A 27143-nucleotide genomic window follows, 5' to 3' on the forward strand; every position below is an offset into this window, starting at 1 on the left:
CAGATAAAAGCCCTCTTGCTGAAGGAGTTAGTCTGTGCTAGAGGCATGTGCCTGTAGTGAGGATAAAGCTTACACCTTCATTTCATTTTGAAATTTGCCCTTATGGTGGAAAATGAATCTCCAGCTTAAACAACTGCAGCAGAAACTTGCTGAAGCTGCAGAAAGGATGGCAGGCAGTTAGAGAGCTCCAGCTTTAGTGCCCCTTGGAAACAGCACAAATAAACACTTCATCCTAATCCTCAGGTGGGACTCGGCAGCTGCCCTGCCCTGCAGGGGATGGTGGGTGTGAATGGGCTGCTAACATGGTGAGGTTTTTAAGCCTGGCTTGGGCTGTCATATACAATGAACTGTGTCACAGTATCTTGCAAGAAAATTGGTTCAATCCTTATATATGGTATTTGGGTGTTTTCATAAACGATTGGGTGGAAATTGGATTTCTCTGTCCCACTGTATACTGGGATACTAAAGAAAAGTAACTGTAGAAACAGTGACATTATGAGTAATTGCAATACCTGATATACAAATGTGTCTTAACTTCAGTGTTGCATTAGTAGAGAGTCAATCATGGGTCAGGTGAGAGCCTACAAGTCAAGCTGTTTTTTCTAGCTCCTTTGCTGTCTTCTCAGAAAATTTGTGTGGGTTTTTTTGTTGGAGCTGTCCATTCTGTTAGAGCTAATTTACAGCATTCGAGGAAATCAGAATCCACAGGTTTCTGTGGGGAGAAAAAGAAAAAATGGAATGGGTGATTGAGAAAAATATCTGTAAAATGCAGTCTATCTTTTTTTTACAGTGAATCATATACTCATAGAACCATTAAGGTTGGAAAAGATCTTTATGATAAGATTATCAAGTCCAGCCATCCACCTAACATCATCACCATGTTCATCACTAAACAATGTAAAATCCACACATTCCTTGAACACTTCCAGAGATGGTGACTCCACCGCTTTCCTGGGCAGCCTATTCCAATGCTACTCAACCCTTTCTGTGAAGACAGATTTCCTGCTACCCAGTCTAACCCTCCAGTGCCACAATTTGACATTATTTCCTTTCACCCTGTCACTTGTTCCCTGGCAGAAGAGACTGACTCCCACCTGGCCTCCGCCTCCTTTCAGGGAGTTGTAGAACATGATGAGGTCTCCCCCAAACCTCCAGGCTAAACACTCCCAGCTCCCTCAGCTGCTCCTCACAGCATCTGTGCTCCAGGCCCTTCATCAGCCCTGCTGCCCTTCCCTGGACAGGCTCCAGCACCTCAGTGTCTTTCTTGAAGTGGGATTCCAAGGCTGAACACAGGCTTCAAGGTGTGTCCTCACCAGTGCTCAGTACAGGGGGAGACACTCACTGTCCTGGTCCCACTGGCCACATTCTGATACTGCTGATACAGGCCAGGTGCCATTGGCCTCCTTGGCCACCTGGGCACACATTGGCTTGTATTCAGCCACTGTCACCAGCACCCCCAGGTCCTTTTCCACTGGGCAACTTTCCAGACACTGTGCCCCAGTCTGTGGCACTGCCTGGGGTTGCAGGACCTGGCACTTCACCTTGTTGAACCTCACACAACCATCCTCAGCCCACTGATCCAGCCTGTCCAGATCCCTCTGCAGAACCTTTTAAGCTAGAAATTGTTGTTCTCATTCTCCCCTCTGCGATACTGGTTGGCATTAACTGATTTAAAACCACAAGCCATTACATTTTTTTGCAGTTCATGATATTTCAACTGGTATATGGATGGCATGTTCAGATCTATTCAGCAAAGAAAAGATCAGCATATATGTATATACATGCATGTACACATACGCAGTCTTTATGAAGAATCTTTTATTTTACAGAGTGGAAAATTAGAAAATGTTATGGTTATCAGTGATAATGCAGAAAAATATGAAAATATTATATTTGGAGAGAAACAAACAATGCTCCAAAATTCTCTTTAGTGATATGCATTTTGCTTTTTATTTTAGACATCTTGCATCAAATTGGCAGAAACTAAACTAATAATTTTGCTGTTATTTTATAAAGCCTTACCATACAGTCAGGCATAGCAGGCTCCACAAATGGATTAGCATATGAATGCTGAACATTACAGCAGAGCAATGAATGATAACTCCGAGGCAGTTGTTAGCTACAAGACAAACTTCACAGTGATGTTTGCTCTGATGTACTACTGAGCAAGCTCAAATAAACCTCATGGATTTTCATGGGACTTAAATCAGGGACAAAAAAGCTCTGTGCAGAGAAAAAAAACTTTAAACACTTAGCCAGGAGGGAACAGCTTGGAGGGACTTCATGCTTAAAGCTGCATATGCATTTTACACAAAGCTGATGGATAAGAAGCAGACATGACCTAAGGATCAAGGACTGGAAAAAAATCCTGCCCTTTGCCAGATGAAAGTCTGAATCAGTAGGCTGGATATTCCCACACTGTGCTGCCTGTAAGCCAGGCAAAAACTATCTCAACGATTTCTAGTTTTGCCTGTGTCAAGGATATCTTACAAATCAGAGTAAAAACCTTCACACAGCTGCTCCTGTCACTGGCTGGCCAGTACCTTATTGATGTGTGAAGCTCTCTCCAGCTCCCAGACCTCCCCTGCTGTTCTTCTCATGTGCTGCAGGAAATTAATTGGTCTGGGACATGTATTTCTGAATAGACCATGGGAAAAATGTCATTTGGGGAAGGTGAGGGAAATGGGGTTGTTGAGATAGGGATGTGCCTTAGATGGCTGGGGCATTGTGTTTGGAGAACCAGTTTGGGATGGAGAAGGCATAGAGAACAATATACAGAGATTTCATCTACGTGTTGGGGGTCTTAAGGAGTGACAGGGCTGTGTGGCTGAATGGTGGGAATGCAGTTAGGCAAACAGAGCTGGGCATGGGAGAAAATTATGATAATGGTTCAGGTGATGATGTTTACAGACCTGAATTTATTCTTGGGGGGAACACAGAAAGCTGCTTCCAACAGTGGTAGCCAAAAAATGACATTTGGGAAACCATGTATTAAGCCAGAGAATCAGGAATTCTCTTGCCCTTTGAATTCAGACTCTTGCATTTCTTTGTACATAACAGTAATCATTTTATAAGGAGGGGGGATGCCTGTCTGTTGTTGCAGTCTCTTGGAAAGAGACTCAAAAGGGAATCTCCTCAGACCAAGGAAAGAAGGACAGCAGTTGAACCCATGCCCCCTGTTTCCCAGTGAGTGCCCTTAAAAGCATCACTGAAAAGTTAAAGGTGAAAAAGAACATATGAGCATGGCTTTTGAAATTTCAGGTTGACTTAGGAGGCCAAAATCAGAGATTTCAGTTCACAGGGTTTTAGAAGTTAGAAGGTATAATAGACTTCCCAGATCACTTTCTCAGGAATCACCTATTGTTGTAGCTTTATTGTTGTAGTTAAATATTTGTTCACAGAGAGTTAACTGGCAGGCAGAACATGAATCATAAATAACACATTGTTCTTGGCTTCTGGTTGTCCTTTTCAAAGATAAAAAACTTTTGTCCATAAACTGGGGTAGGAAACAAAGTCCTTTATATATGCCAAGTGATTTGTCTCCAGAGAAAAACAACATTTGAGGAGTTCAATGTATTTTTCCGAAAACTGAAAGCCAGAATAAGCACATGGTATTCTTCAGAACAATAACAGACATCTTCATCATAGCCACCACCAAAAATAATAATGAAAATGATATAATCTCAGAGTTAGAATAATGTTATTCCACATTTAGGAAATGGCATTTCAGTAAGTTTCAAATCCTCTAGGTAGAGGAAGAATGCACATCAAGGCATTCACTGGAAGATGATGGATGTGCTGATCAGTTCTAGTCATAGAATCATAGGATGGTCTGTGTTGGAAGGGACCTTTAAGATTATCTAGTTCCAGCCTCCCTGCTGTGGGCAGGGACACTTTTCACTAGACAAGTTTTCTCAGAATGGTTTCTGAAACAGATTTTCCAAGTGAGTTCTTTAAGTTATCTCATTCATTTAATACTGGAAAAACATTCAAAAAACTTTTCTGGACCTTGTTGCAGTCTGTTAAGGTGGCAGATCCAAAGAATCAAAAGCAGGTGGCCAGCAGGTCGAGGGAGGTGCTTATGCCTCTCTACTCCACTCTTGTGAGATCCCATCTGGAATGCTGTGCCCAAATCTGGGGTCTTCAGCGAGGAAGGACATGGACATGCTGGAGCAGGTTCAGAGGAGACCACAAAGACAATCAAAGGTCTGGAGCACCTCTCCTCTGAAACCCACTGAGAGAGTCAGTACTTAAAGGTGGTACTTGTGAGAAAGATGGAGACAGACTGTTTAGTAGGGCCTGTTGCAATAGGACAAGGGGATATGGCATTAAACTAAAATGGGGTAGATTTAAAATAGACAGAAGTTAAAAATTTTTTATCCTGATGATGGCAAAACACTGGAACAGGTTGTCCAGAGAGGTGGTCAATGCCCCATCCCTGAAAACATTCAAGGCCAGGTTGAACAGGGCTCTAAGCAAAGTGATCTAGTTGAAGATGTGCCTGATGATTGCAGGGGGGTTGGACTAAATGACTTTTAAAGGTCTCTTCCAACACAAACTGTTCTATAATTCTATGATTCCCCTTGAGAACACACTCTGTAAGTTAGATTCCCACTGAAGCCAGGGCTCAGCAGAGGCTTTTCATCAAGACATTAGGAAATCTCATTTCATTACTGGTATACTCAGACTATGTTACTAACATTTTTTTAAACTTAGAAATTCAGGGATTGTAAGAAATTCTCAGTTTTGAGACTTTCTGGTATATGATCTAATCTTTCTCACTTGTTCAACTATGTAGGGCTAATTCTAAAATTTATTAATTGGCATTGTTTTGAAACAATCCTAGAAGATTTCCCATGAATCTGTTGTAAATAAAAACTGGGTCAAGTGCCAGTAGCCATTATTCAAAAGCTACCCTGGCTATGTTCTTACTTTTGTCTTGCCTTGCTAGCTTTGAATTCACTTCCAATACGTACACACAGCTGTTTAGGCAGTAGAAGATGTGTTTTAACTTCCTTGTGCACAAAGACATAGATGAGAAATTGTGATACTTGTGGGCCCTTTCTGTCTGCAGCCCTGGCAATGGATTAGTGGTAAAGAGCAAGATGCTCTATGTGTCCTTTGGCTTTCCAAATGCAAAGGCCCCAGATACCCCACATAGCTACCAGGAATCCTCACTGTGAGATGCACAGACCTTCCCCAACTCTCCCATCCAGGAGCTGTAGGGTAGGAGAAACAAAGTGAATAAGGAGGTAATAGGTCAGGATGAGAAGCAGAGAGACATCTTCAGCAATTTATTTGAAATCTCACTGGCTGTGCCAGTCTTTTCTCTCTCAAAACATGATCCACAAAGTCAGCTGTGTCCCCATGCCTGAAGGGTTCAAACCTGCCATTCAATCTGCCAGCACCACTTACCTTTCTATAAGGCCTTAGAAACAGGTGCTTATGGTTTGGCATGCCACACTCAGTAGTTTCTTTGCTCTGTATGATTTTTATGCCATTAAAATGCGCGTCTTAATGATGGAATTTTTCTCCCATGGATTTTACAATGATCATCCTACAGTTGGTCACAGCTTTATACACCTCCCAGCTTGTTTTGTGTTATGGGGGCTATGCTGAACTTCCAGAGCTTCACCTGTAACACCACACCTTACTCTAATGAATCAAGACCACAGCTGGCCATTACCACACTGCTTGGGTTACCTACACAATCCAGCAATCTTCACAGGGCTTTGCACTGTTTTGTTTCCTTTGTGTAAGAAGGCGAAAGTGACCCAACAGTTTTTGAGCAGTTTGAACTTCTGACTCCCAGTACCAGAGCAGCTGATGGTGCCCAAAGGAATCAATCAGCATGTGGGAAGGACCATTAGCTAAATATTTCTGAGAAAAAAATCCTTAAAGGCCTCATTAGCAGTGCTGACATTTAACAGTCTCACTCACTTAAGTTTGCAGTCAGTCATGTTTGAACAATCTTCTTCATAACTATGTTGAATGTAGTCAGATTCTTCAACCATGTCTCAAGCCTTAAAAATCAAGTGCTTATAATCAAGGCCAGAAGTTTAGGATGCTTGATTTTCAAAGTATGAGAAGAGTGGGAGCAATTTGATTTCTCAGTGTCTGTCTTTAGACATAGTCTCTCCAGGTATTCCCATTATTTGAAAGGTTGTTTTTCTGAAAAATGCCAGAGAGCCTGGTCAAGGTGTGTATTGGTGAGATAGCTTGACTCAGCTGGTGGGAATTTTAACAAGAATGCTGGCAGGCAAAGCAGTTTCACTGCTAGCTGTACCAGAACACACAAATAAATACAACCGGACAGAATTTGTTTTGACAGAAAGCCAAGAAGTGAGGCCAGTTGCTTACAGTTGGCAAGTGACATGGAGACAATAGCATGTTTTCTTGCAGTGTGGAGAAAAATGGCCAGGATTTAACACTGGGAGACTCAGAATATGAGTGTACCTATACCTCAGGTACAGGATTATTTGAAATGTATTCTCTATTTCCTTAAAATAAAATAAGAAAAAGAGACAGGAGCCATAAATTAGAAGCTGTCTTCAGGGATGACCTAGAATTTGAAGGGTTGGTTATAAATCTGGACTGGAACACAGAATATGGAAGCATGTAGGCATCTAAAGATGTGGATAGATGCCAAGAGCAGTGTGCCCATCTCCTGTGAAAAGTCTTTCAATTCAAGCAGACTTGCTCCTCTTGGCTCCTCTCCAGCCCTTACCAGGAAAATTCCCATCTCCTGTCTTAGATCATTCTGCCTTGCCAACCTTGTGATGATAGAAGAGAAATAAAAAACAGGCTGGGTAAACCATGTTGGATGGTCTAGAAAGAGGAAAAACAGGGCACAAAAATAAAATGTCAAACTGCAAGGCCCATGGGCACAAATAAGAAGAAAAGTCACAGATTCTTGCCACAAGTCATGGGGACAGAGTTCCCCTGCCTCATACCTTGTGCTTGCTTGTGTTCCCACCTGGGCTTTGTGAACAGAAGTCCATAGAGAGCTCCCCTCGTGGCAGCAATCACTTTGCACAGGAGTGGGGGACAGCCAGCAAAGCAAGAACTACTTTGGGAGCTTCACTGGATATATAGCTGAATATGCTGTAGTCCCTGGGCATGGCCTCAAGGTAAATGTTATTTATTAGATCATGGACACCTCTGGAGATGGATTCTCCTTCACCCAGTTGCTCCCTTGGTATAGCACATGGCACCAAAGAGCAGTGTTCACCATTTGAGAAGAAAAATGTGAAGAGAAGAAAGCTTCCAGACCCTCAAAAGGACACTCCTCCCCCAGCACATTGTTTCCTTCTGGAAGTTCATCAAATGATATCACCCTGGCACTGTGCCTTTCTGGGAACTGTGTGGAAAAGTAGGCATCCAGCCAGGGACTGCATTCTACACTGAACTAGGCAGAGACCAAAGGAGCAGTTTAAAGGCTTAGACTGCACTAAGCTGGTTGATTTTTCTGAAGCAAGTTGGGGAAGGTGCCCATAAACGTCTCTGTCAGGGGAGCAGTGGAGGCTGTGCCCTGGGGCAGGGAGCAGCCCTGTTCAGCTGAGTGCCAGTCTCTTGTCCCTGTTCTGCTGTAAATGGAAGAGGATATCTGTCCATGGCTTGACATGTGTAATTTTTTTCAAAAACCGTCATAGTTAAGCTTTTAGGTGTACACTTGCAACAAACCAAGCTGAACACTTTTCCATGAGGTAAACTGGAAATTTTTCCTACCTGGGCTGCACAGATGCTCAGGACAGCAGTGTGAGACCCAGGCTGTGCACACCTCACAGTGCTCCATGTGTTAGCAACCTGAGGACACATCAATGCTGGCAGCTTTCTTGCAGGACTACATCCACAGGGCACTGCAGTGCTCCCTGCAAGGTCTCCATCTTCTGACCCTTGGTGTAAAGTTGGCTTGGTCAAGAGCAGCAACAACAGAGCTTCAAGAGACTGAAGTCAAACATGAGAGAGGTGATGGTGAATCTGAATCTCACAGAGGTGTGAGTGGCTGTGTCTCAGCCCAAATGATAAATGTGTTTAAAGGCTAGGTTTTACTGTAGATTAGTGGTGCTTGAACTTCTGGAAGCCTGAGGCATTTTGAAATGGCATGAGAGCTTTGAAGCCTCCTGTGCTTTCAGAGTGCCACCAACACTGGCTTGTGTCCCCAGCCTCTGGGACTGACAGGCTCTTGTGTCAACCCTGGTGGTCTCCATTTTGCTGCTCTGACTTGTCAGTAAAAACCTGGCTTGAAAATCATCATACTTTCCTGACTCTGGCTGTTCTGAGAAAAGTCCTGTTCTTGTGGAGAGAACCTACCTCAAAGCTATTACTTCAACAGTATTACTTCCATATTTATATTGGAACAGAAAAAGGAGAATTTGGCCTGGTTTAGTCACATGTGCAATTGTTATGGTTAGTGTCAGATTCAGGAGATTGGAGCCAGGAAGATATAAAAATAGAATAAAATTTATGTAATGTCTGCTTTTGGGTAATAACAGGTTTTTAAAGAATGCTTCTTCCTGATTAAATCAAACCTTTTATTTTCAGAGGGGTTGACCTTGTTGTGAGACAGAAGGGCATGCACATTAGAAAGACAGCTCTAAACAGTTTGGAGCTGTGAAATAAAATTCCATTTCAATTCTTTTGATATTTTCTCACTGAAACAAAGGTTTCTGTTTCCATGGCAAAGCAGAAGGGACAATGCATCCTTGCTCCCAGCTGACCTGCCAGGGGTGCTGTCTGTACCCAAGCCTACCCTTGGTATCTCCAGCACCCAGCTGTACCCAGCACACTCAGGACCTGCACTTCTGCTTCATGAGGCTGATGTTCTACAGCTCCATATCTTGTGCAGGTTATTGTGCTGGGCAAGGGCTGGCTGTTCCCTGGGGCTGGGAGAGGTGGAACTCACAGGGAACAGGGTGGCAAGGCAGGATCTCACCAGGCAGAGCCCATCCCCAGCAGGAACAGGGCACCCAAGGCCAGACCAGACAATCAGCTTGTGGATGGGGGTCAGCTGGGCTGAAATGGGGTCCTGGACCACGGGCTGGGTAATGGGACACCCCAGGACAGGCTGGCAGGGATTTCAGGGATGTCAGTCCCCACAGGGCTCTGGGAGGCTGCAGGTTCTACTTATTCAGAGAGGAAGAAAGCATTGTGTTCAGTCTACACATATGGAATTAACAGTTTTCAGAACAAGGCTTTCAAAGGTTGTTTAATTCCATATGGATCTTTATGCCTCTCCCCACTGAGCATTCACTGAGCCACGTAGACAACCTGTGTCCTTCAGAATTTTGTCTTGCTTTCATCTGTCTCCTAATGAGAACCATTTCAATGTTGGACTGTTTGGATTTGTAGAGTCTCAGTCCAGCTTGTTTAGAGTTTGTTTAGTACATGAATTGCCATGTACTGAGAAGTGACAAGCTTGCTTATTTGAAAAATTTTTTGGAATGTTCTTATAACACATTGTAAAAATCTAAAATCTGTTTTAAGAGCTCTTTCATGTTGAAATAACACTGACAATTTTTTTTTTCTCTCTGTGTTTCTGATTTGGACTATCCAGGCAGAAGTTTTAAATTTTCAAGTAAAAAGTTTATGAAGAAAATGGAAGTATTATCTCATTTATTTGTTTTCTAATTTGTACAAACTTTGAAAGTGAAACACTTGTGCTGTTCTATAGAACTCTGGAGGGTCTATCCACCTGTTTGGTAACTACTGTAGATTACTATATATCCTAGTCACAGTCTGTCCTGACAGTTCTTTTTGTAAAAAGAGTTTAATGAGGAGAGGAGAGGAGAGGAGAGGAGAGGAGAGGAGAGGAGAGGAGAGGAGAGGAGAGGAGAGGAGAGGAGAGGAGAGGAGAGAAGTTTGTCTTTATTGTTTGACAGAAATTTGTCTGACATACATTCTCTTAGAAGAATGACAGTTTTTCTTGTGATATAATAACTTCAGTTTGATACACATAATTATTGTCAGCCTGCTTCTGTATGTACTGAAATCAAATGCAAATCTCTCTTTTATTAATGGCATTTGATTAAATTCACAGAGAGGAAGAAAGAAAACAGAGCACAGAGTTTTCTTTCAGGAGATCTAATTTCTGTTCCTTGATCAGAAATGTCTATTCCATGGCAATTATTTAATCTTACATGATTCTATTTCTTCACCAGTAAAACAACAATATCAAAAACATCAGGGGTAATATTGCTCTGTTAATGTAAAAGCAGGTAATTCCAAAAGCACTTTGCAGATTTTGCTTTTCTTAAGTAATTGTGAAGTGCCATTTTGTATTTCAATTCAATTCTCTCATGGGAGATTAAAATGGATGAAGTCAGCATAATTCTTTCCGTTTTTTTCATTACAGTGCAGATGAGGTCTAGCATCTGATAACCAGTCATTTCTGACAGAAGGGGTTTTCTCACTTAAGTTCTTGCAACAACAATTGGTCTGGTTTCTTTTGAAATCCATCCTGTCTGGGAAGTGTTTGTTTCCTTGGGTTCCTGCAGGGAAGAGCACAAAAATCTGCAGCTGTCAGTCAACATGCCACTCTTCAGCAGGAAAGTCTGGCCTTTGTCTGGTAAAGAGCAGGCTTTACTTTGCATGTGGTGGGATGTGATTTCAGCACAGTCTCCATGGGCCATAAGTGGGCATTCCCAGATGGTCTGAAGGTCACAGAGTGTTTAGCAACCAGTTAAATCTCATTTTCACTTTAATTTCCCCTGATCTCAGTCTGTCAACAAGTTCCACCTAACCTTGAATCGCAGAATGTTGGAGTCACCTTAGGCTGTCCCCAGCCCCGCTGCTCTGCCCCTCACTGATTGAGCTGCCAGTAGCAATCGCCCAGCTGGAGCCATCTGACCCCCCAGCAGCCCTGGTGTGCACAGCCAGGAGGGCTCCAGGGGTGACCCCAGGCTGAGGGATGCCCTGTGCCGGGGGTACCAGCTGGCACATCCTGCCACAGCCTCACTGAGCTTCCCTTGGGCAAGGAGCAGACAGGACACACAGGTAGCACGGTCACATCCACAGCCTGGGGATGCAGCTGCAGTGCAAATAAAACCCCAGGCGCTGCTATGTGCTGGGCTATGCCAAAATACATGTATTTGTTACAAAGAGAAGTGATTGTAGAGAATCCTCTTCACAATTCCATAATCAGTGAATAAAATTCTCTGTTATTGTCGTGTCCGGAGTTGTGCTCGAGTTTCTCTCAAGTGTCTCCAGATATAGTTTACAATGATGACAATAAATTCAGTGTTGTTTTGCAGTTGCAATCCCATGGCAGCAGATTGCCATGAGCCTTTTTCCATTTCAAAGAGTGACCTTGATTTAAATTTATTTCTTAAGAAATTCTGGCATGTTTGAGACAAACAGTATGCCAGAATCACTTCTAATGATCTGTCCCCCAGAAATGTCCTTACATAATTGTTAATACAAATAAAATATATATTAAAAAGAGGAGTCATGTAGGGCTTAGAGCATATCAGCTTCAAATTTCCATCAGGGTAAAGGGTTTTGCAATTTCCACTTTAATGGAAACCTACAGAGATTCAGAACATATTGACTTGCAAATAAAGTTGAAATACATAAAACATGGAGAAGCTTTCTCTTGCCTTGGTTAAAATGACCTTTCTTTCTTTCTATTTAAGTTTTATGGCATGGAATCAAGATGTAAAACTGAAAAAAATATTACAATTTAAAATCTTTCAGATCAGTTCAGGCAGTCACTTTTCCCTCAGCTGGGGCATATTTTCATCACAGAAAAACAAGTGTTTGTGTACATGTGTGTATGCACACACATATCCTTACATTTACCAGCCAAAGCAGTCCTATTTTCACTTAGCTTTTCTTCAATACCCTGGAGCATGGTGGATACATTTAATGTAAAATATGTTATTAAAGATTTTTTTCTATTTGACTTTGACTGATAGAATTAATTTTCTTTAATTCAGATCTATTCTCTGGTGGCCTAAATTACAATGCACTTAGATTTGTTTCTAGCTGATAAACAGTAACCTGACATGCAATAAGTATTTTGTTGGTTTTATCTTTGTTTTAGTTATCTTCAATGGGCTCTGAAAAAAGTTCTAGTTTGATATTTTTGATTTTGTTTATTGCTTAAATTACCCTGTCTTGGACAGGTATTTGCAATTGAAAACTCTCTTATGCTCAAAAGTCATGTCTTTCCTGCTTAGAATTCTCCTTTTCCACCTGTGAGGTGCTGTGATTTCTTATGAGTCTTCTATTTTTCCTCTGTCTTTGGAAAAGTTTGGATGTATGTCTGTTCAAATATCTGCATATTTTTACAGACACTGTAAAGTTAAAAAATATAGGTCTCATAAATTTATCAACTCATGGGAAAGAATATCAAAACACTTCATTTGGAGACAATTTTCTTGGCATGGCTGCTCTTTTATGGTTTTTTATCTATTCTGCTTATTTTGTTAATGCAGGAAACTGGGTCTCTGCAGAAGTTCATAAGCCACTGCTGTTCCTTCTCAATAAAATTAATTGGTGTCTCAACTTTTTCTCTTGGGGCAATTAAGAAATCAGCTGTAACAGTAATTTCATTCTGTCTCTGGGTTGGGATGCATGTCACCTCTGAAGGACTCTGGTAAATATGATCAGGAGCCCTTCTGGCCCTGCACCCTGGCTGGGGCAGTGTCCTGCTGCAGGCCCTTGCACCACTCCCAGGGATGTGGGCAGCACAGAGATGCTTGCACGAGGTTATCTGCCTGTTCCCCTCCAGCTGAGGCCTTCCAAACTGAGACACTTCTGAGTCCTTGCTTTCTTGTCAGCCTTGTTGGACTCTTCATCCATAAACTTGGAAGGAGCTTAAACTTTGGCTTTTCTCATAACTGGTAAATTTGTAAAATTAATTATTCACAGAATGCATTTGTTTCCCTTAAACCTTTTTGTCCCCATTAAATTGTTTTAACTAATAATTTCATTCAGTTCCTTCTATTTCTTGCTTTAAGAGACAGTGATTAATCTGCTCATTAGTATGTTCTCTTTCTCAGAACAGTAGTAAGATCATGACAGCCACAGCTTTTTCTTTGTTTAGTATTATAAATTTACAATTTAAAATTCTAGTCATTATATGGTCCACCAAATTGTAAGAGCTGTTTTCCTGTGGTGTATTAACATTAGTAAGCAAGATTGTGAATGACACACAAGAGCAGTTTTCATGTTATGTCCTTAGGTCAGCATAAACCCATCATCTCTGACAAAAAGGCTGCAAAAAATGCAGCTGCCTGAATTGTGTCATCTGGCCTCTGCCCACTGTAGCAATTGTCATTCTGCTAGACTTAAAAGCCAAGGAAAGTCATATATATAATGTTTTTCTAGGTGAAATCTGTGGCTCTTATAGGAAGAAAAAAACCCCCTTTGAGTTCATCAAAGCTGCATAAACTGTGTGCTAGCTACAAACAGCTCAAAGGACAGCCTTTCAAATACTCTACAAAATACTGCTTTCATTGGCACGCTTTTAACAAAACAATCATGATTTCTTAATACAGATGTGTCTCATTATTATTCAAAACCTGGTTTGTTTATTTATCTGTTTTAACCTCAGACTGTCAGATTGTCCAGGCCCTGGTTCTGCTCCTCAGGAGTAGCCAGCTGTACACAGTGTGTGACTGGTGGCTGCATGTCACAGCCACAGGGCTGGCTGGTTACAGGGTGGTGACACTGCCATTGCCTCTCAGGGTGGCTTTCCCTCTCCTCCTCCTCCTTCTCCTGCTGTGCCTGCCAGCACTGAGCTCCCCTCTCTGTGCTGAGCCCCTGGCACTGCTGAGCTCTCCTGCCAGGGGCCCAAAAGTCAAAATCTGTCCCGCTCCCAACAGGCATGTGGGGAAAAGACCCTTTCCCCCTTTGTTCCCTGTCTATTGGGATGTGGATTCCCCTGTGTTTTTTGCTTTAATTGCTAGACATGAGGCTGAAGGTGATGGGAAAGGACAGACAGCAGCATGGGAAGGAAGCCCAGGAGCAGCCAGGGCCACCATGGTGCACTTCTGTTCCTCCAGAACTTTTGTTCTTCCATGCCCATATGGGACAGAAAAAGGCACCTGTCCAAAAAGTTGGAATGTTAGCAGGAAGGTGGCAATGAGAAGGCTCCTTTCCTCTGTGGGATGCTGTAGCTGGCTGAGTTAAAAGATGGTTGGGAAAAGTCCTTAAATGGAAATCTCAGACATGGAACTTGCTTTTCCTGCCAGAAATCTGGCTGAAGTAGAGTGTTTGTTGTGGAGAATGTTGAAGTTGTGGTGAGCCCAGATGTCACAGTCACTTCTCCCTGTTTGAAGCCTGTCTTCAGCCCTTGGCAGGGATGCAGTAGGCCAGCAGTTACAGAGGAAGAACCTGATGGAAGGCCACAGGATGTAGGACATAGCCCCAAGCCTCATGCACTGTTGCTGCCTCCCCTTCAGCTGTGGCTCCTGAAGATGAGTTCTCTCTTCTAAGCCCTGGAAACTGAGCTGCTGTGCAGATGGTACCACTTGTACAGAAGAAAGCACAGCCAAAACAGCCTCCGCTCCAGCGACCCTTGGCTGTGGAGAGGGGCAGCAATGACTCACCCTTGACTATTAGCAAATACGGTGGGTTTGGCAAAAAAGGGGATCCCATTACCCAAAGCAGTTGTTCTGGTTTGGAGTTTGATCTTGAAGTTGTGGGATCTCTTTTTTCTACAATTTTTTAGACCTTCCATGTTTCTGCCTTGTTGCTGTGTGCTGCAGGCCCAGAAGCACCAAGAGCTGGGAGCTGCTGGGGCAGCCAAGATCTGTGTGCAGTGGGTGGCACAGACACAACACTGGGGCTGCTGTTCCCTGAGTGCACGTGGGCAGCAGCTCAGCTTGCCTTTGGAATCTGAGAGGGAAAAGTCAACGTAGCAAGAGGTTGTGCAAGTGTCCCTGGGGTGAGCAAACAGGGAGTTTGTGCTCTAGCCTGGAGGAGTGCCTGTGTTCCAAGAGTGAGCAGCAGACAGGCTCATCCCAGGAGCAGCAGGACATGGCTGAGGCTCCTCAGCCTCCTCACCTGCAATGGCAGCTGAATCACAGGGGCCAGATGGAGGCTTTGTGCTGCATCCCTCTTGCCCAGGAACTTGCACCATGTCCCAGACACAGCAGACAGCCCAGGAATGCTGGGGTCTCTGTCTGACTGTGTGCATGCCTGATTACCATCCTGGTCTAGTCTGAATAGCAGGAAAAGGCCAAGGGCACATGAAGTCTGATAAGACCATTTGAAGAGTTACCAATTCTATTCTCTCCATGAAAACAGCAGACATTTTTTGAAGGGCATCTGTTCCCTTCATTGCTTGCCTCTTGCTATGGCCTGTCTGGTCTTTATCCTGCTGGATAACACAGCTCCAGTATAACAGGGGATTTCACTGCTCATGGTCTTCCCTCATTCTGATTTACTTTTATCGCAGGCTAAACTTGTAAACCTTTGACTCCTGTTTACAAATAGACAGACTGGATAATATTAGCAAATATAAACAGTCCTCTCCATGAAAATCCTATTTTAAACACAGATTTTGTAAAGACCAATTTTATCTCTACCATCTGTAGCTAGTTAAAATTCCAATTATTTTTTCTTAAAAAGGATTTGGATAGTAAGCATGAGATACATTAAAACTAACATAAACTGTAGCTTTTTATTAGGAGTTTAGAAAAGAATCTAACCGAGACCTGGGTTATCTGCAACCTTGAAATAGTGCTGAAAAAGCAATGGTGCTTTCAGTTCTCATAGGTGATATTTTTCCTCTTCTTTTAAACTCCACCATATATTTTTCTAACGTTTATCCTCAAACTTGCATTTTATCTTCAAATAATTTGTTAGATGAATGCCAGATCCTTGGTTGACATTTTAATTAATCTAGAATCAGTCAGTTTATTTTTATTTGGCCCTGGAAGCTGGAATAAGGAGTTAAATAAACTAAGGATACAGTCAGTCTGTCAGTGCAAAAACCTGTGTACCAATTTAAAATGTAACTATCCCTCTTCAGTTTGTTGCTGCCATTCTGTCTGTCTGCTGGGGCTCCCCTAGTTTGTAGATCTGCCACTTCCATGAGCTGTTTAACCCATCTGGCACTGCATTAAATCACCAGGATTCTTTGCTGTGTAGGGGAAAGTGGGAGCCAGAAGGGTAAGGGAAGGCTTCCCAGTGGTAGATGACTGACCAAGGCACAGTGCAATGTAACCCTGTAACTCCTGAGCTCCTTGGCCCCAGCAGGATCAGTGGTTGAGCTCTGAGCTTTGCCCAGCTGCAGGCTCACATTCCCCACTGCCCCTCTGCAGGTGTGGCCACCTTGAGCAGGAGATCTCGGGTGGCACCTTCACAAAGCACCTCATCAGGATTCACCTGATGTATTTGTCAAAGAAAGGTCTAGGATTCTGGCATGGCTGATGCATCATCCTTTCCTTTTGACCACTTTGCAACTGGGGCAGGTGAAAACGATTTTTATCCATTGCCTTTGTCTGCTGGGTGAATGGGAGCCAAAGAGCTAAAAGCATCCAGATGGGTGCTTGTGCTGGTCTAATTAAATCAGTTTTGAAACATCTCTTTAGGCTGTGGACAGATGTTCTGTTTGTAGAGAGCTGTGCCAGATGAAGATTACAAGCCACACTGCTGGAGGCTGTTGCCCTCACAGCTCTGCTGGCACAGCCATCCTCAGCTTCCACAGGGTGCAGACATGCACTCAGGGCTGGGGACAGGAGAGGTCACTACCTGCCTGCCCACGCTGGCCTCCTGGGCACAGTCAGCTCTGCTGGACGCTCCAAAAGCATCTCCTGGCCTCTTTCAGTCAAAATTAGTGCAGTGGGAACAACAGAGCTCTGGTTCATTGTGTCTGTCAGGGAGTGGGGAGCCCTGACTAGCCAGGGGACAGTGTGGGAACACAGGGGACAGGCTGGGGTTGGCACAGCTGGATCTGGAGAATGGATTTGCAGCTTTCCTGTGCTGGGATGGGAGCAGGAACCTGTCCCACTGCTGGTGATGGTGTGTGGTCTCTGGGTGGGGAGCTTTGGAGAATGGCAGGGACTCAAAGTCTTTGGACTGCTCATTTACCAAGGTGCTGGCATTGGCTTGAGCTAGAGCTGTGGGGATACTGAAGGATTGTCAAGGGCAGTCCAATCCAAACAGGGAAGCTTTTCTCATCAAGCTGTTTTATTTTTACCAAATGTGTTAATGTGTGTCCAGACAAAGCATGAAACAATGTTGACCAAGTCTGGTGAGCTGCTTAGCTTCACTGGGCCAAAACTATCTCAGCAGATAGTACTGGACTTTCTGTGTAACACAAAGGTCAACTGTGAAAAATAAACACATTTTGTTTATTGCTTTTTGTATCTTAAACTCTATCTGCATAAAGAACTATCATATTTCTTCTCATGACTACTCTCAGTTAGAATGTGTTAGGTTTAAAGCAACTGAAATCCCTTACAAAAGGCATCTTCCACTAAAATGTAGGAAAAATGTCACTATTGCTTATGGTGCTGTCTGGCTTTCCTTAACTCTGAGAGGCACTTTTTAATTCAGCATATATGGTGCAGTCCTTCCTCACTGCCCTTGCTAGAGAATTATTTCTTTTGATTGTGCTTTTAAAGATCATGGCTATATGCAGAAATCAGTCCCTACCTGTGTTTTTTCAGAAGTTAATCAAAAAGATGGCTGAAAATAACCCCAGATCTAAGTCCCATGCCTGAGGTCCTCTCTGAGAGTTGCTTGTCCTCCCTGAAGGTGTCCAGCCCAGTGGAACAGCCAGCTCCCTTCTCCAAGGCACCTTGGTTGTGTCCTTCTCCTCAGGAAACAAATTAGTAATATTCTGTGTATACTGGTTGCTTCCTCAGTCCCCACAGTTTCCTTCCCACTCTCCAAGCAGTGAAGATTTGCCACTTCCATGAGCTGTTTAAGCCATCTGTTCCCTATTCAGTGTTCCCTATTCCATAGAAACACAGCATATAGGTAAGCTGAGAGCAGTCCTGAGAACATCCATTTACTTATCTCTTTTTTCAGACCACTTCTTACTGCAGCTTTCCAGAGTTTTAGCAGCTCCCAGCCATCCAAGTGAAACAGCAGCAACAGGAGCAGCAAAAGGAAAAGGGGCAAAAGCAGCCCTGAGAGGGGCAGGGGCTGTCAGAGCAGGAGCAGGAGCTGTGGCACTGGTGCTGGGTGGCACAGTGGGGCAGAGCCTGGCATTTCATTTTCTGCAACCACTAGATGGCACAAAAAATGCTGCTGTAGCATCAGCTTGTTCCTGGAAAATTACTTAAGTGTCAGGCTCATGCTGTGGTTAAAGGGGATTCTTATGTCCCTTTAATTCAGAGGCACATTTTAATGTTTCTCTTAGATGCCAGAATATATTGGTTGGAGTCATCCTGTTGAGTGGAAATTAATCTTAACAGCAAAATCCAGCTTCAAATATCGAGCACTGCTGGAGTCAGTGCCATTCACAGGTGGAGAGTAGCACAGCAGAAGATGAGGGGAAGGGAGGCTGCTCTGCTAATTGCATTACAGAGCCAGGCACGAAGAAAAAGCATCAGTTCTTGTCCTAGGGCTGATAACAATTCTCCTTTTAGCTTTGGGCAAATCACATAATCCTCTTCATTTCTCTATTTCCATATGGAGGGCAATGATTTCCTGCCCTGCAGTGATACCAGAGGAGTTAATTAATACTCATAAAGCACAAACAGAGAGAAGAAAAGCACTTACAACTATTGTAAGCTACTTGCAAGGGAGAGATGTCCTGGCCTGTCCATCCTGCACTGTCCTGCCATTGCTGAGACACTGTGATGGTTATAATATGATGATAGAGTATGGAAAAATATGAAACATAATGAAAGAAATACTTTGTTTTTATTGTTGTTGGGTTTGCAGTGTAATTCATGATGGAAATTTCACATTGAGTGAAAACAGCCTCGCTGCTGCTCTCCAAAGCCCTCTGAGACAAAGAAAGAGCCTGATGCTGAGGGATGGTGACTTGCATGACCTGGCCCCCACCCACAGTCCAGCTTGTCTCCAGCTGAGGGGAAGAATCTGTGGTGAAGGCGACCAGCTCTGTGAAAGGAGCTGGTGCTACACTTCTCACTACAAGAGACACATGCAGCTCCTGAAGCAGGTCCAGAGGAAGGAAACAAAGATGATTAAGGGATTGGAGCATCTCTCTTCTGAAGAAAGGCTGAGGGAGCTGGGCCTGTTCAGCCTTGAGAAGACACAACTGGGAGGGGTCCTCATCCATGTCTGTCAGTGTGTGAAGGGAGGGTGGCAGGAGGATGGAGCCAGGCTCTGCTCAGTGCTGCCAAGCAACAGGACAAGATGCAATGAGCAGAAATTGATGCCCAGGAAGTTCCATCTGAATATGAGGAAGAATTTCTGTACTGTGCAAGTGACCAAGTGCCAGAACAGATTGCCCAGAGAGGTTGTGGAATCTCCTTCTCAAAGTAGTCTGGACACAATCCTGAATAATGTGCTCTAGGGAATCCTGATTAAGCAGGGGGGTTGGACTGGGGGACCTCCCTTCCAGCCTTGCCCTTTCTGTGATTCTGTAACATCTCTTGTACATCCTCAGGATCAAGACCTTTGGTGATTTTACCACTGAAATATGCAATCCATGCATAATGCATATGCATAATGACTTCTGATAGCCCAGACCATAAACTAAGACATTTCTGAACACTATTAGGAGCTAAGTGAAAAGCATAAGGATTCCATTGTAAATCATTAGCAACTGGGAAAATCTCACCACAGCAGTTGATATGACTGTTGTGCTCATGAGGTAACATATTTCCTTTTCTCTTTATTGAGTGTAGTGGGTATGGATCTAGGAGAGACAAAGGATTTTACAGTGTATACAGGGAACTACTTTTCATGATTTACAAAGAAAGGGTTTAAAGGTTCAGATAAGGACAGTACTGAAAAAAGGGAATTTGGCATGATGTCCCTGCGAAAACAAAGAACAATTATATTCAAGCATACTTCATGCACTGATTTCACTGCCAATGAAAAGAGACTGACCGTGTCTTCCCATAATCACAGAGGGTATTTATGGCATAAATGTAATTTTTGGTTTATCTGAAACTGAGTTTTATCAGCTGTCCTTTAGCAAACTGAGAAATCAGGCTGTGAATGAGAGAGACATGAAAACTGTCAGACCAATAAAAACCCAACAAAACAAATGATTACTGATTGGGCTTGAAGAAAGCTGAGAAAAACTATTTTTATATAAAAAAAAGAAGACACTGAAGGGCTGTAACTGCAATGCTAAACTGATTTCTAATCACCCACAAGAGTATTGTCTTTGTTTTTCCAGTGATAAATTTAGTTTTTCCGCTTGTCTCAACTGCACATTTTAGTGATGGTCTTGGAGATTTTTCCGTTTCCATTAAAGATTTTAAACAGTAAATAAAATGATCTTGGCAACCTGTGGGAGAGCTGATGCAGCAGATAGAAGATGTTTTAGATAGAAGGGGTTTATCTGTGTTCTCTCTGAAGCCATGCTGTGCCCAGGTGATGCAAGCACCTCACAGCCTCAGGAGTATCCAGGAGTTCTTCACACGGAGCAGCAGATCCAGAGATGTTTCCTCAGCTTGTTTCATGGCTGTGCTCCTGCTGTGGGGCCCCTGTGCCTGGGTCTCTCTGGCTGAGGTTCATTACCCTTTGTGAAGCAGGGCTTGTATGGCAGCCCTGTCCCCTGTAGTGACGAGCCCGTTGTGGTTGTGTGGGCTCAGCAGACCCAGCACGTTCTGTACAACCTTGCTGCCAGCCCAAGGCAGGACAGATCTGCAGTGTTCATGCACCAGGTGAGTGCTGAGAAGGCCCTTGGGTCTCCTGTAGGAGCCTGCTGTGGTAGGGGAGGTGTGGCAGGAGGCAGACAAGGAGCAAGAGCAGGCTGGTGCTGCCTCGAGGGCTATTGCATGGTCCCTTTGGGAGTGGACTGAGTCAGGCTGATGCAGGCATTTAATTATGCTGCCACTTAGTTATCCCCAGAGCTGAATACTCTGCTGTGGAAAAAGTATCTTGAGTTCCAGCTTTGAATGTTAGCATTATAATCATAATCCTTTGGGACCCATGGCTTGCCCTCCCTCATAGCCAGGTGCTGCTCCCACTCACCAAGTGAGTGCAGTGCTCTCCTTCTGGCCAGAGACTGCTTGAGGCAGTTAGCCATCATGGAAGCCTGCAGAAAGTGTTTTATTGTCCTAAATAACCCCCTTTTATTTAGGAAATATACAGTAACAAACCCAGCAACAGTACTGACTTCTAGCTCTTCGCACCATTTTCTTCCAAATAACCAGCCTTCAGAAACTGGGAGTTTTTTATACACTGAAATCTTAGTATGTTGCTACTCCTCTAAATGGATCAAGATGTATCTCAAACAATAATAAAGCAATAGTAAATTATAGATCATTTTAGTTTAAAAAAATTATCAAGATGGGATTGAAAGTTAGAGAAATTAAATGAAAGGGAAGAAAGACACCATAAAGAAGCACAAGCACTTGACAAACAGCTATTAGACTTGAGAGATGCCCTTATTCTTGCTGCTCAGGGAATGGACTTATTTTTCCCACGAAGAACATTCACAATACCTTATTTAGTAATATTTCAAGAAGCTTTTTTAGCATCTGGCATTGAGTGCAGTTGTTGCAATGCTCTGGCAGCTTGCTACACTGTAAAGCTAACACATTAGCATATTACAGAGATGAAAATAAATTGGAGAAGACTCATGAAATCTTCAGTGCAAGGTGCAGCTCCTGTTTCATCCAGCTCCATGGAGGATTCATGCTGTAATGCTATTCTTCTGCTTTCTACTCCTGTGAGAGCACAGGCAGTTTTTCAATTTTTTTTTTCTTTTAAGGTGAAAGGGTCATCAACTTCAAGTACATTGGACATTTTACAATGCATCACTAAGGGGGGGTAGTGATGGGAATCAAGTGATACATGGGCACTGGTGTGGTTTATAGGCTTATGCAAGCTATAAGGACAGAATCTGGCTTGGATCAGATGTGCAGTATTTTATGAATCATCTTTAATGGCATGAGTAGAATTGGATAGAGCCTAATAATAGACCTAGAACATTTTTCTATTTGAGTTTGCTACAAAAATTGCTATGCAGCTGATCTTTAAGTGAAACAGTTTTCCTTAACAGTTTTTAAATACCATCCTGGATGGTGTTAACAAGGTCAATGCTGAGATCCAATAATTACTATCAACATTTCTTATAACAGGCTAAAATATCTTTTTCATGAAGGAGATGGATAAAATGAATTTGGTTCATGGCATAATTTTTGGATGTTATAAATTATTTTTCCTTCAAAACTCTACATGAAATGAGAACTCTACATGTTTTCAAATACAATAATGCATTCTGGAGTTAAAAAGACAAGACTCAGAAAGTCTAAGCTGACAGCAAAATACTATGACCAATAAAATGAGAAGTGTGGAATACTTCACAAAGTTCACTACAGACTTTGGAATTGCTTCCCATTCTTATGGCCAAGGTATACAATGAATACAGCAATAATCACAGAAGACCAAAAGAGAGTGCATGGAAGTAGTGAAGCAAGAAAATGCATTTTTAAATAGTCCTCATTGTTATTGAACTCTTAATCAGCATTCAGATAGGTTTTAACACACTGCATATATTGTCCATGTCCATTGGGATGTGATTTAAAATCAGTGGACTCAGCTATGTTCTCATTAGCACTGGTGTAAATCCAGAGAAAATCATCAGACTGTATCATGGTCATTTCCAGTTTTTCGGGCAGTAACCAAATAGAAATTGGTCCATGTTCCTTGATTCTCTTGTATACTCTTTTGTCTAAGAATTACTCATAAGTAAATCAACAAAAATATCATGTCCACTGCATCTTCTCCACTTTTTAATAGGACAAAAAACCAACACCACAATGTTTTTCCCTTATGTACGTTCTTAGAAGACCACCTGTCAGTGTGAGAATTACAGAGTACTACCAGCCTCAAGGATCCTAGGAAAAAATAAGCTGGTGGGTCTGGGGAGCAGAGGAAGAATAACTATGAAATCTGAAGATATCTGCAACCCAAAGGAATGCCTTGTGGTGTGGGAAGTGGCACAAAAGTGTTTGATCATGGTCAGCTTGAAAGTAAGGAGTGTGAAAGATGTAAAATGAGAAGCAACTCTCATTGGAGGCCTTCAAGGGCCAGAAACTGGGGTAAATGAAGTGGCAGAAGCAGGAACTATTGTTCATAATTACAAAAACCAAATCCTATCCTGGCCAAGCCCCATTTGTCTGCCTCCAAATTCTGCTGTCCAACTTGCACATTGCTGCATTTTAGTGTGACAATGCATGCAAGGAGAGCAGGCTGGGGATAGCTAAACTCTCCTTCTCCCTACCAGTGAAACACTCAGGAATCTGATGTACAAGTAGTTAATTTATCTTATTTCACAGAAAACACTCAGCCTTCATTGGGCACCTGTGGAGCAGACTCACCATTGCCCTGCTGTGTGAGTGACCATGCAGTGGTGCCCAGGAAGAGTGTGGTGGGTGAGACACACAGGAGGGAAAGCACAGTCCAGATGTGAATCAGACCCTACAGGAACAGCCTGACTGAGCAGCTGCAGGCAGTCATGGACCTTTTTACCATGGATTTCATTTCTGTGGGTCTGCTCCACTGTCAGCAACTGGTAATGGCAAAGCAAAGATGCTGTTAAAGCCCAGACTGGGTAGAAGAGCTTTGCATTCCTAAATGATTGGATCAAAAAGTAGAGCATAAGCCCCATAGGCAACAAGCCTGGCCCAAGGTTTATTTTTACTGTGTGAATTAAAGCCCTGGAATGTCCTGAATTAATTCCAGAAGAGTTAACACTCTCACACCTCTCAGCCTGGCCAGGCACCCAGTGCCGTGGGTACAGGCTGTATCCTCATTTTCCTTATATTTCAGTTACCAAAACAGCCATATATTTCTAGTCTTTTTTAGCTCAGCATTCCTTTGGAGCCTTCTTCAATTATTGTTCCCATACCTTTTACTTCTCCTTCCCCTTCCTTGTTTATTCCTGTTCCTAGGAACTTTCCCTTCTCCTCTGCCACCCAGCTCGTGGCACTGACTGGCCCCCAGCCTGCTGCAAGTGGGTCCATGTCAGCCCAGATGGACAATTTCTCTTTCCAGTCTTCATCTTTTGGTTGTTCACTTGGGGCAGCATTGCCTTGCACTACCTCCAGAGTCATACACACTGTTTTTGCTGCTCAGAGCAGAGCTAAGCAGCTGACAGACATGAGAGAAGACATTGTACTGACAAAAGGCAGCACTGCTGGCAGCTTCCTGCTTATAAACTCCCTGGAAGAGTTCAGAGAAAATGGGAAATGTTTGTAGAAACAAAACTTATTTACTATAATCTGCTTTTAGCTTATCTTCTAAAAATGTGCTCTTTTACTGAGACTCACTTTAACCAAGATCCCATTGCTGAGCAACCACAGTCACCTCTTCTCATGCAGCTTTTGAAACTTTTGCAAGATGGTAGGACAGACCATGTTGTATTTTTTTCTGGGTTTTCTTATGCTCCTTTCTGATGAAAAAACTAAGAAGCCACTACTGGAAAACTCCTTAAGTTTTATGACTTTTCCAAGACCTGCTGTCACAGCATTCATTTTTTTTCCAGTCAACACCACTTTGGCAAGAGAACAGATTAAGACAAATCCTGCTGCCCTGTAGACATCCACATTTCTTCTTTATCCCATATGTTCTCTCCAAAATGTTCCAGTTCTTTTTCTAAAATTGATTTTGTCTCTCCAGCCTAGTCAGGGACTTTTAACAACTTCTATTTGATGAGACAAGATGGTTGAAGAAGGAAAGAAGTATTTGTTCAGGAACCAAGACAAAAACTGAAACAGCTGACTCAAGGGCACAGAGGAGCTTCCTGACAATCAAAAGCTTGAAAATGGGTACTCACTCTGTAGCTATACCATAAAATATTTCCTTTGTTCAGAGAAGCAATAAAGCATCACAACCATGAACTCATCATAACCTCAGTTTAAATTTTAAATGTATATATTTTAAAGGAAAAAAACCACCACACAATCATCTTCTTTAACCCCTCACGAACCATGGGGACAGTTTGCCTCTCATAAGTAAGCAGGAATTGACATTTCTGTAGTTTTTCTGAGCACCCATTACTCAGCTGCATAAACCCATCTCAGCCACCACCACAGATCTGCAGCAAGCAGGCAAATTTATTCATTAGATTTATCCTATGTTTATTAACAGCCCAGCTCAGAAAAAGAGTCAGTGACAAAAACCATCTGGAATAAACATAATGGAAAACAAACAATGTAATATATTCCGTCACTCCAGCCTAATTGCACTGTTTGGTGCAAATGCAAGTGACAATTTACAAGCCAAACTCTTATTAAAGGGAAAAATGAGCTGTGCAGGGAAGCACAAATCAAAGTAACTAATCAACACAGGCAACACATTCAGGGATTTAAGAGCCAAGGTACGGCAGTCTTTTATTCCTCTTTGTTTTCAATTTGGGAAACCTGCTGTGATGTTGCAGTACATTATACATTATATATCTACTTATGCAACACTGGGGAGAAGCTTGCCTCTGACTGTTGTCAGAGGCACCAGCTACATGCTGTCATTTTTCACCAGCTACAGCCTGTGACTTTGTCTTTAAATTGTTATTTTTCTATCACTTAAGTTGGGAGCAAGCACACTGTCCAAGGCAGCAGTTTTCTTTTAACATATTTTAGCATATAATAAAAAATTGGAATTAAAGATAAGGTTAGAAAAGGGGGTTTGAGTTAGCTAAAAGCAATACCAGTTCGATCTAAAACAAGTTCTTATTGAGTGAATTGGTCCAGCAAGAGAAAAAGGAAATTCCCTTCCATGCAAGAATCTGAACAACATATGGCTGCTGTCCATGACCCGTTTCAGCTCCGAAGCTGGAACTGACTCATTAGATGCATCTGGTGTCCCCAGGGAAGCAAGAGAAAACCCTGGCAGCAATAAAGAAAAGATGGTAAAAGCCATCTGAGGCAGAAATCAGCCAAACATCCTATCTGCACTGGAGCATCATCTTCAAGAATGGCTTAAGGCACCTGCATGAAAACTGAGCCCTCAAAGACATAACACTGCTACAATATGTAACACACTAGGGGAAAGTACTCCCATGACCTGGAAAATACCAGCTCAGAGCAGCAGGGAAAATGTTTGAGACCTCATTACAACAAGGGGCAACCATCTAGCATCACAGTGAAATTAGTATGAGTAAATATGCCTACAGCCCTGACTGCAGAAGTGTGGGTCATAACTTCCATAAATGTAGCAAGATATGATTTATAAAATCCTGCGTGGAACAATTCTCTCAGTGATTAGATGCTGAAGAATTTTCTTTTCAGTCTTTATGTGAGAAAAAAAAGTGAGGAAGGGCTTCACTGAAGGCAAAGGATGTCAAAAGACCCATATGCTGCTTTATCTGCCACAAGGAGGAAGACTACCCTCATCACCACCTCGTGCACAGAGGCGCCTCTCTGGACTTTCACATCCTTCCCTTGTCTGCAAGGAGCCAGGATCCTTTCACATTTTGGAAATGCCCTGTACCTCAAAGAGAGATTGTCTTGGAAACAACACTTGTCAATGAGAGGGCATTTCATATTTCTCCCTGAACTGATATTTTTCTGGATCAGGGTCTAGAGCTCTGTTTCAGGGTCCAGTAGGCCCTGAAACACAGCTTGTTCTCAACCATAATGTAGCTTTGTTCTGAATAAGAAGGCTGATAATGTGCAAAGTTCTGTCATAGCTCGTGTCTATGTAAAAACGTCCATATATTAGTTTCTGCACGTGCTGTTTTCAGAAAGAAATGTGTGACATTTGCAGAGGTGGTATCTTAGATCTGTCCACAGTGGGGTGTTTCTTTATTTAAGTGCAAAGTCAGAGAAATACACCCCTGAGAATTCTAAAATTTCAGTACTTCAGAAAAGTAGAAAATTTCATTGCCAGCTAGCTGTACATCCATCTCTCCAGAGCATCATTTCATCATCTTATTAGCATGCAAATCAAGATGACATAGCTGTTGCTGACTAATTTCAAATATGATATTTACAGCATAAATGCACTGTTGGGATCATCTTTGGCAACACTTTCCAAGCATCTCTGCATGCTGTTGACCTGAAACTGTAATTTTTTTCAACCAGGAAGAT

The 27143-nt window shown here is 42.7% G+C and overlaps 1 protein-coding gene across 2 annotated transcripts in view; it reads right to left on the reverse strand.

The window, feature by feature from the left end:
* The window catches only part of C1QTNF7 (C1q and TNF related 7), a 50236-nt gene that overhangs the window by 2267 nt on the left and 20826 nt on the right, over window positions 1-27143 (reverse strand). For both annotated transcript variants that reach the window (XM_036382306.2, XM_054514668.1), the window contains exon 2: window positions 513-712. The gene's annotated coding sequence lies outside the window, so the exon portion shown is untranslated. The remainder of the gene's footprint in view (window positions 1-512; window positions 713-27143) is intronic.

Source organism: Molothrus ater, chromosome 4 (genome assembly GCF_012460135.2).
Source record: "Molothrus ater isolate BHLD 08-10-18 breed brown headed cowbird chromosome 4, BPBGC_Mater_1.1, whole genome shotgun sequence".
Classification (NCBI taxonomy): Eukaryota; Metazoa; Chordata; class Aves; order Passeriformes; family Icteridae; genus Molothrus; species Molothrus ater.